This window comes from Quercus lobata, chromosome 2 (genome assembly GCF_001633185.2).
Source record: "Quercus lobata isolate SW786 chromosome 2, ValleyOak3.0 Primary Assembly, whole genome shotgun sequence".
NCBI classification, from domain to species: domain Eukaryota; kingdom Viridiplantae; phylum Streptophyta; class Magnoliopsida; order Fagales; family Fagaceae; genus Quercus; species Quercus lobata.
Window position 1 is genome coordinate 14,902,595 of NC_044905.1, and position 11,465 is coordinate 14,914,059.

The 11,465-nt window shown below is 28.7% G+C and overlaps 1 pseudogene; it reads right to left on the minus strand.

Moving 5' to 3' along the window:
* Positions 1 to 863: 863 nt before the first annotated feature.
* On the minus strand, positions 864 to 11,131 carry LOC115959928 (annotated as a pseudogene).
* Positions 11,132 to 11,465: the final 334 nt, after the last annotated feature.

Consider the following 11,465-nt stretch of genomic DNA (forward strand, 5'->3'; position numbering starts at 1 on the left):
TTTAATGCATTATTGTTTGTATAAGTGGAATGATGTACCATTTTTCATAGTACAATGTCCTTTTACATAATAGGATGTTTTATAAAATGCATTATTGTTTACATCAATGGAATTGTGTATGTGTGTGTGTGTGTGTATATATATTCACTTATAATAAGAAGGTAGGAATGATTTAAACCCTAGTCAATTAAGTTACAAAACTTTTGGTCATTACCCATTTAACTTTGACTTTAAGTTTAAGGCTCCAATTCATGGAGAGCTGGATTCTATGAGTCATTGGCCTAAAAGGAAAGACATTAGGAGAGTAGTATCAATCCACTATCCAACCCTTTAACCAGCAAGTAATTATTAGGTACTCTTAGAGTACTAATGAATACAAATCATCTACTACATTAATTAACTTTTTCATATTACTTTATTTTAATAAATTGAATAAGATTTGAAACCTATGGTATTTGCTTAATGATAATTACTTATATTGAAGTATCAATTTGTTTCTTTTTTGGTGTAAATGGGATTCAAATCATATTATTTTTGTCTTATATCTAAATTTTATATTAAATAGCTTGCATTTAATGGTGACGGTCAAAAATTATGATAGACCAAATCAAGAGGCATAGAAAGCTCCTAGTGGTAGATTCTATCAAAAGCTTTTATCTTAGGCCCAGAAGATGTTAGGCCCTTAACAAAGTTTGTAGCCTGGAGTGTGTTCCAAACCAGACATGTCTGTACGATTATATATTTGTTAATGAAACATTAATAGTCTAGTAAGTAAACCAACTTCCACCATTTATTTTGCCATGTGACATTTGTGTGTACAAATATGTGTACTTGGCCGTGTGAAATAGACACTGCCCTTAATTTTAAGTGTCAGGTTCAAGAAATGGGTAGTCTGTGTACCCAACAACAGGATCATGCGTGTAAAAGCTGTTTCTATCATATTTGTTAAGCTTTGCATTGATCTCAAATCTCCAAGGCAGATCCGGGTTGGCCAAAAACAAACGTCCAAATGCAACTAAATCAGCACTACCACTAGCAATTACTACATTTCCTTCTTCCCTATTGTATCCACCCGCAACAATGAATGTCCCCTTGAAGGCCTTTCTCATGGGCAACAGACTACATATGGTCTCATGCTTCTCAAACTGGGTAACCATCCTAGGCTCAATCACATGACAATAGAGTATTCCATATTTGTTCAAGGACTCAGCCATGTACAGACCAAGAGCTTCAGGGTTGGAGTCACCAGAGTCATTGTAATCAGCATATGGAGAGAGCCTAATCCCAACTTTTTCGGCTCCAATCTCATCAGCAACTGCTTTAACTACTTTCTAAGCTCCCCCCATATTCATCTGTTCTATCATTAACTTGATCCTTCAGGAATTGATCAAGCAAGTAGCCATTGGCTCCATGAATCTCCACTCCATCAAAACCTGTAATTTGAACTGTGAACTTTCCTTTCATAAGAACAGATAGAATTAAAGATTATAGAAATTAAGCAATGCACTACTTGAAGAAACTCAGCCCAATAAAAGAGTGGTCAGAAAAATCAAAGCAACTTAAGCAAGCTAGCAGCCTGTTTCAATGCAATTGGGTTGATGTTTATACTATGAAGATATGGTCCACAATATATAGCCTTTATTATCAATGCACACAATGGTATGTGAACTTTGCCTATGGATGTCTAGTGAAAAATTGAACTTCCCAGTTAAAATAAGAATGACCTGCTTCTATAGCATTTTTTGCTGCAATTCTGAAGTCATTGACAACTTGTGAGATTTCATCAGTTCTTAGGCGTCGAGGAGGTGGGTATTCTGCAGCACTAGTGCCATCAATTTGAATCTGAGCTGTTATTGGCTTGTCCGTGCAAGATATTGGAGGTTGGCCATTGGGTTGATAGCCTGTGGAACATGCTATTAGCACTCTCTTTTAACCTCAAGAAAACATTTTCATTTTCCACACCAAAAAAACCTCTCCGAATAATACTTTCTTTGCCCTTTCTCTATTTATAAAAAAGAAATTTACAAACAATATTTTTTTTCTAAGACCAGTCACTTTCCCCTTCATTTGAACATGATAATTTTGTAACTCACAAACTTGCTAAACATGTTAGTGATTTATCGTTATGGATGGAAGGTGTTTCTCCACACCTTAGTGTTGTAATGTTAGCTGATAACTGATTAGTTTTAATAAAGTTATTGTCTTTTTCTCAAAAGAAAAAAAAAATCATATTAGGAGTTTGCTTGCCATTTGAAGCACCCAAATAGGTCAAAAATATATAAATTCCTATTTGGGATATATTTTTGTGAATGAAGTTTTTGCTCATATAATTATTTAGAAATACGAAAACAAATATTAATGAAGCCAAACAATAGAAAATGTTTTCTAGTTCAATTTCAGATTCAGTACCCAGTAAAAGAGTCAGTTTTCTGAAACAAACCTTTCTTTCACAAGCAGAGTATTAATATGGCACTAAAAATTCTAACCATGCATCATGAATACAACGAATTGAACAAAAGGGAAAAGAAGCGTTACAATAATCAGAAGCTCTCCCTGCATGCCAAAGTTGGCAAAAAAATAAGCCCCCTTTTTCATGAACAGCACTCACAATTGGTTTCCATGCTTCAACTTGTTCTCTTGTCCAAACGCCTGGAGTATTTGGGTAACTTTAATAAAAGTAAAAATAAAATTAAGTATAGATAAGATGTTCTGTGCCTTGTATAAACATAAGGAGGTTGCAATAAGTGCAAATGCATGGGCACAGTGAAAAATAAGGATCAATATTTGGTCAATAATCATTCTAGAAAGCATATTTCAAGAGCTACAAATATTGTAATTAAATTATTTTAGTCATTTTGAATAAGGTATCTCAAATTTATTTCATTAAAAAATAATAACTAACATGAGAAATTATTTGGGTACTAAATACTATATAATTTCATCGTCAATTATTTGATGGAGAATGCGAATTTCCCGACTTTTTTTTTTTTTTTTTTTGAGGAAAATTTTTGAGGAAAAAAAAAAAGGAAGATAGTCTATTGTCTATTTATAGACTTGGTTTTCTTAACATAGTTTTTATTATTGTGATACAAAGAATTTTTTTTTTATTTCTTACATCTTTTAGCTAAAAATATTTAGTCATTATTAAAATCTATTGAATTGAAAAGGCATACCTATTTTATTGGAACAAGGTGTTATCTATTATTAATAAAATTAGTAAGTTTCCCGTGCGATGCACGGATAATATTATAATGTTTTATGTAAATTTGTTTTTGAAAAATATTATACATATATTATAGCATATTTATTATAAAACTTTGTTAGTAATGAGTTCATCATAAAAAGTAACAATTATAAATTGCACACATATATCTATTATAATTATTTTGTTCAAGTAATGAGCAATAATGAAAACAACTTGGAGTAATATTGTAAAATAAAAGTTGATAAAAGCATATTAATTCATTCTATATTATTGATTTTTATTATGTGATGTAATAAAAAGCTTCATTACGAATTTCTTTTTCTTCAATGCTTTGTTATTGTGGTATGGTGACGCTTGTTGTCATCGTCAATTTCTCCATCTTCATCATTTGAAATTTAGTCCATCCATATTTGTTCAATTTTTGAGCTTTCATCATTTTTTTCCTTTTGTTGCATCATTTGTTTTAATTATTAATGAATTGGCACCAAGAGATTCTTGATTAGATCTTACAAAGTTTGGACTTTGTCGCTAAGATTTTTCATAGGTATTTGCATTTATATTAAATTTCAATGATATGACAGTTTTTTATAAATTTTTTATTTTTGTTAATTTTGGAATAGTGCAGCAAAAAGAATTAATATAGCTTGTTGAATTTTTTTTTTTTTCCATACCTTTTTATCATTTGAAGGCGCATCAAAAATCTTAGCAACTATGTAATTTTCAAAACCATCTTTTAGATTGAATTCATTCAAATGAAGTAGAGAAATCCTTTTTTTTTTTTCAAATCATGTGGGATTTCTTCTCCTATATCAATATTTTTACAATAATTTAAATAAGTTGTAACTTAGTTTATTTTTCAGCAAGATCTCGATCTTGTAGATTTATTTAAGATTTTCTCAGCATCTCAATCAAATATCACAAACTTTGTTTTGTTAGTTGCATTAAAAACTTCAATTTGAATCTTGTATCTGAAGTAGTTTGCAATTGTATATATATAGTAGTTATAGTGAGATAAATATATTATAAATATTTGGAGAGTATGTAGTTAATGTGAATGCCTCTAACTTTGGGATAGAAAGATTTATTTTTGTTTTACATTTTTTACACCAAACTGATCTTGCTTGTAATTTGACATTCCTTTCACAATGTATGCACAAAATGTAATACCAACCCATTGTTGTATCAATGTTACTTATTATTGCAAGGCCCTAGCAATTCACATCTTGCAATGAACTTTGAAATTAATATGTATTATTTTTTTAATGTAAATAATATGATGTATTATTATTTTTTTACATAAATGATGAGTATAATTTGAAATAATTAACGAACCTGTTTCGTAGGATTTCATTCAATGCATTTTATCTTTACTATTGTCTTCATTTTAGTTAAAGATAAATTTTCCTATGAAATTTTTTTTGCATGTATTTTTGGTATTTCTTGTATAGGATCATGTTTTTGACCATTCCTATTATTGAATTTTTTAAAAGAAAATATTAAGTTAATGGCATTTTGTGAGATAGTATATGCTATTTATTAGACTTTTTTGTTATTATAAAATTTAGAAATATGCATTTGTCAATTATTTCAACAACCTAAGGGATCTTAAGATTTATATATATTTGTGTTGCACTGATCAATGACAGAAAATTTTTCTGCATAAATTGCATAGAATATTATTAATAGACAAAAGCATATTGAATTGAAATTGGGGTAAAATGAAGAGATATTTCATGAGAATAAGATTTTCTAGAAGTATCATCTATATGTGGGGGAGGAAGAAGAGAGTTAGTAAGAGTGTAAGAGTTTTTGCTTTGATTTACATGTGGGAATGGTCAAACTTGGGTCATAATATGTAAGGTAAGAACTGTGCCTGAATTTTTTATAAGGTTTGGTCTACTTTTAAAAGATAATCCATTTTATAGTGAATAACTTTTGGTCTAATTTTCAAGAACAGTTCATATCAATATAATAGTAAAAATAAGTTACTATGATCTATTGGGTAACAGTAAAAAAACTTAATAAAAATGGGTAAAAAATGCTAAATTTATATAATAGTAAAAATAAGTTACTATGATTTATTGGGTAACAGTAAAAAAAACTTAATGAAAAAAGGTAAAAAATGTTAAATGCAATAAGTTACTATGATCTATTGGATAACAGTAAAAAAAATAAATAAATAAATTTAATAAAAAGAGGTAAAAAATGCTAAATTTATATAATAGTAAAAATAAGTCACTATGATTTATTAGGTAACAGTAAAAAAAATTTAATGGAAAAAGGTAAAAAATGTTAAATGCAATATTAGAGTGCCATGTGGCAAGACCTCATGCACTCTCACATGAGGTATCTGCTTTTATATATACTAGTCACTGACTTGTGCTTTGCACATGATAATTTTTTAAATAAAATACTATTTTAGTTCCTAAACTTTATAAAGAGTTTTTTTTTTTTTTAAATAGTTTTATCATATTTTTCATAATCTTATCTATAACATTTTTTACCATGATCATATATTTATTGGTTGATAATTTGTATAAAATAGACATTAAATGAGAGGTAGAACTATTCAATAATCTTTTTTAAGTCATGGTGTATGAAGGGTATGATTATATATATATATATATATATATAATTTCCCTAGTTAGAGTTTTATTAGTTTTAAGTTTAAATTTTGTATTATTATATTTAATTGTTGATTTTATTGCACTATAAAGTTTTTAATGTCCTTTGTATAGCCATCTCTATTTTATTTCTTACTCCTCTTTACCACCTTTTTTATTTTCCAAATAACAGTTATTCATTGACGTTTGATTTCATTTTTTTTTTTTTCTTCCTTCATTTATTCTTTATTACTTTGTATGTTCCCTTGCTAGTTGTAATTTTTTTTGGCTATTAATAAGAAATAGATATCATGGATGGCTTAAATAGTTATAGATGTAGTCACGTTAGTGGTATGTCAAAGATTTTTTTTTTTTTTTTATGGGGGATGTGGCTGAATTTAAATTTTAAATAAAATGATATGAGAAAAAAAAATGCATAACAATAAACACTAACTTATCCAAATAATTCTATGTAATATAATAATAGTACATTCTTATATACTATTTTTAATTATTTATAATGCAATATGATCATATTTAACAATCAAAGTCATAAAAAAAAATAAATAAATAAAAACTTAAAACACAAAACTAAATCCCATCAACCAAAATAGAGTTCTAAAGAATACAAAACTTTATCAAGCTAAAATAGAGATGCAAGAAAAATAAAAATAAAAATCCACCAAAAAATTAAGGGAGAAAGAGTGGGAAATAACCACTTTTTGTGAGAGAAAATTATGTAAAGAATGGAAGAGTGAATGACAAATTTATACTAAAAGGAAGATAATAAAAAGAAACAAAATAAAGGAAGATAAAAGGAAAGAGGAAAAGTAATATCAAGGTAGAATGTTTGGAGAGATGAAAAGGTAAAGAGAAGGAGAAAGTCTAAATGTTAAAAAAAAAAAAAAAAATAAGTAAAATTTGATGAGCACAATAAAAAATTACATTTTTTATTTTTTAAAACAAAAAGAGAGAGAAAATATAAATAATTTAATGATAAGGAGGATGTGGTTGAATTTCAATATTGAGTAAAATAGAAGAGAAGAAAAAAAATAAGAAAAATTAAAAAATATAACAATAAACACTAAATTATCCAAATTATGGTATGTAATGGAATACTGTGTTATTTTTATCTACTATCTTTAAGTTTTTATAATGTAATCGGATAAAATTTAACAATCAAAGAGCAAAATAATAATAATAATAACTTAAAACACAAAACTAAATCGTATCAACCTAAATTAGAGTTATTAAAAACACAAAAATTTATCAACCTAAAGTGGAGATGCAATAAAAAATAAAAATCCACCAAAACATTGAGAGAGAGAGAGAGAGAGAATTTTTTGTGAGACAAAACTATGCAAAGAATGAAAAAGAGTGACAAACTTATAGTAAGAGGAAAGGGATATGAAGAGACAAATAAAAGAAGATGAAGGGAAAGATGAATAGCAATATTAAAGTAGAGGGTAGTGGGGAGATGAAAAGGTAAGGGAAGAAGAAAGGTTGAAGAAAGTGTAAATATTTAAAAAATAAGTGAATGTAAAAAAAATTATAGGAAAATTGGAAATAAAAATGAAATATATATATATATATAGATGTTAAAACCGACAAAGATGAATATGTAAAGTTAATAATCTATTTTTTTTTTTTTTTGTAAAAAAAAAGGAATAAATAGTAATTATGTGACAAATGATGTGGCAATGAGGTGGCGTAATAGGAGCTTAGCAGCAATAAATGTCACGCTTCAATTTTTAGTAATATATAGATATTGATTTGCACTAAGTTTATGCTTGAGTCATCAATAATTTTAAAATTTTGAGAGAATTTAGATTAAGATCGATTAGAAATAAATTTAAAGAAGGGATTGAAATCTAATCAGGAAAAATAACACAAAAATTAGATTAGGTTAGCTATTTTTTTTCTTTGTTTTTTTATATTAACTGTATAGGCATAGAAATGCTAACGCAACAAAAGAATTTTCAGAGAAAGAGATTTCTAACATTAGAGAATTCTGTTTCTTGTGCACTTGTACGGCTACCGTATTCCCAATTGTTTTTCTTATCCTCTTAAACATTTTGTACAACTCAACCATTACAATAAAGGGGTCTTTGAACTATGATTCTCCTCCTAAAAGAGAATAGACAATGTCACTAAATTACAAGACTCTTGACAATCTCTTAAATAAATTAACAAGAAAATTGAGGTTTCTTAAGTTAATTTTAGATTTTGACAGAAACTTATCTACTTATCTTTAAGTCTTTTAAGTTTCATTCAAAATGCTAAGAGATTTGTAACTCAGTTGACACCTCATTGGTTTTTTAATAGAAATATCCGATGTTCAAATCAACCTGTTGTAACAATTGAATTATAAAAAATGAAAATGAAAATTCTTTAAGTCTTTCTCCCAAATGAGATCATGACATTTACAAAAAAGGCTAGCAACCCATTTCCTAAACATGTTAGTTAAACATGAGATCATAAAATTCTTTGAGATTTCAATTTTAAAACATAAACTTGGAAACAAATTTTGTTGTATGTTGATTGTTTATATTTTCATACATTTTTCAAAAAAATTAGAAACATAAGTACATAACCAAGATATTTACCCTTGAGCAGTGTCTGAAATCCCAGAGGCTTCTCCAATCAAGAAGCCACCCTTTGTTGCTCTCTGGGAGTAATACAAAGCAGCATGGGGCCGAGGAACAAAGTTGTAGGATCTCGTTCTTGTTAATGGTGCCAAAACAATCCTACGAACCCATTATTAAACGTTAAACAATCGATAAAGAACGAAAACAATCCAAGTAGATTGGTTTAACTTAGCTTTGAATCATTATTGTATGATAAATATGGATTCATATACTGACCTATGAGATAGATTGAAGTTTCCCATTTTGCACGAAGTGAGGAGTGGTATTGGTGTTACTTCTCCATCTCAAAACTTTCTTGCTGTTCAACCACGAATGATTGATTCCTAGTTATAAGTATTCCGATCCAACTCCAACACAATATGATTATGTGATTGGTTCACAATGTCAACAGTGCAAACAATGCCAAAAATTCACAAAGACCTGAAGATTTGGCCTCCGCTGACTTTATCTTGCGCTACAAATAAAGAAATATATAGGCCAGCTTGCGGAGAATAAACTCATATGATTTCAATTAAAAAATATATATTCTTTTATTTTTTTTAAAATACAATAAAAAAATTGTATAATTTTGTATCCTCCGAAATGGAATGAATTAATGAAATAACTTAATTTATATAAGTTGAAATTACTAGATATATTCTATCCAAAAAAAGAAAACCAAATATTTAAACTAGTATGTCTCAAGGAGTTAAGTATACAGGATTATTGATTCTAAAAAAGAAAAATGAAAGAATAAAAAAACTACTGAATTATTGGTTGACACAAAACATTTCAACTGCTACAATAAAATATTCATAACTTTGGTACATTCAAATTTTCCTTAGCACGGCTTAAAAAATATTTCTCCCTGGCACTGGAAATACTTGTTTTCACAAGCTTCCAAATTCATATTGCACTATCTGTAGCTTAGGTAAAAGAGGGCAACTTTGTAATTAAGTAGTTAACGAGTTGGGAACGACTTGTAGTTTATTTAGACTGTACAAAATGTAGCTTACACCAATAAATTGTAGTTTTGCATATTTTCCAATACCTCATAGATGACCAGTGTGTCGTTTACAAGTTGTACAATTGGGCTCCAGCTGTACAGCATGCCATTGCACATGCTCCGGTGAATGGGTCAAGAGAGATAGGGAGGGGAGTGGGATACAGGAAGTACAGTGAACAGTTGAGTGGCTATCCAACCATTCAATCGGCTATGGAGGGAGGTTTCAGCAAGCAGGTAAACCGAGGATTACTAGTAAAAATTTAGGTAGGTTGATCGTCGTTCATCCCTCGTACCCAAATCGCTTGTACAGTTCAACCCAGTCAACTGAGTCAAGTGTTCAAAGCCCAATTAACTTTTATATATATAAAAAAGGGATACGGAATATTTAAACCCTAAATGTCTCTATTGAAAATACTAGAAAATGTCAATTAAGTTACAAAACACTTTGCCTTGGTCCATTTAACTTTGACTTTAAATGTAAGACGGTAGGAGAGTAGCATTGATCCACTACCCAACCCTCTAACCAATGAATAATTATTAGAATTAGTAGGTACTCATTAATAAATACAAATCATCTACTATATTAATTGACCTTTTCATACTACTTTTTTTTAATAGATTGAATAAGATTTGAAACTTATGGTATTTGCTTTATAATAATAACTTACTAAAATATCAATTTGTTTCTTTTTCTTCTTTTTTTTTTTTTTTTTTTGTAAATGGGATTTGAATCATGTTTATTATTATTATTATTATTATTATTTGTCTTCTATCTTATTTTTATATTAAATAGTTTTCATTTATTGGGTACTGTCAAAAAAATCATAGACCAATTCAAGAGGCATTAGAAAGCTCCTAGTGGAAGATTTTATCAAAAGCTTTTTACCTTAGGGCCTGAATGTTAGGCCCTTAACCAAGTTTGAAGCTTGGAGTATGTTCCCAACTAGACATGTCTGCACGATTTTATATCTGTTATTGAAACTTTAATAGTTAAGAAAATCTTTAAAAAAAAAAAAAAAAAAATTGACAATAAATATGACAATTGCTAATGTGGCAGATTGCTAGTAGTAGGTAAAAAAATAATGTTAGTGATGAGCCCAAATAAAAACCAGTACAAACTTACCAACTCATGTCAAAAAATTTTATCAAATTTTGTGTATGCATTCTCTCAATAGTCTTTTAAGCTAAGAAAACCAACTTCCTTTCGCCCATAGTAAAAATCCAAAGGCACATTTCTCCCTGTCTTAAGGAATCACAACTAAATATTACCACAAAAAAATTCTTCAATGAATTAGAGCCTTTGAGATGATCAAGGTTCAACAATTTATATTACTTATTATGGCTAATTATCAACTTCTAATCAAAACGTGTTTGATTCAAAATCCGATCTTATAAAATACCAACTGCATTATCTAATAACCCTCAATCTGATTTTGACAACATAGTTACAAGGTGGCATTGTATGTAATAGTTGCATGCATTATCCCTCACATGGGGGTGGATCAACAATTTGTAAGTCCCACACCCATGTGAGAGGGAAATTGCGACAATATTTACATAATCCATTCTTTTAAAAGCCCAAACCTCATTAAAAGAAATGACTTCATGAATCATAATTGCCTTGATTTAGTGTGACTGCAAGTTCAATCATCATTGGATTCAGGTCACAATCTACAAGTACAGTTACCATTATCAGGCAGCACGTAATGCTTGTGGTTTAAGAAGTGTTAATTCGTGTCATGTAAGCTTATGCATTTATGCCAAATCCAAGTACTTAACTACTTTAAGCAGTATGTGTTTACATGCTATATGTTGCATAAATTTTTAATACATCCCATGTTTCGAGATCCTAGTTATTTGTAATAGAATTGAAAGGTAGGGTTGAAATAGGATTCAAACTCCAAACCACTTGTTTTAATACCAAAAAAAAAATACTTATTGTCCTAAAAAAAAAATTGAGAATATTGTTCAAAAAGTTTAAACTGTTAGAAAATTATGAATTTAAATATTTAATCATAATTATG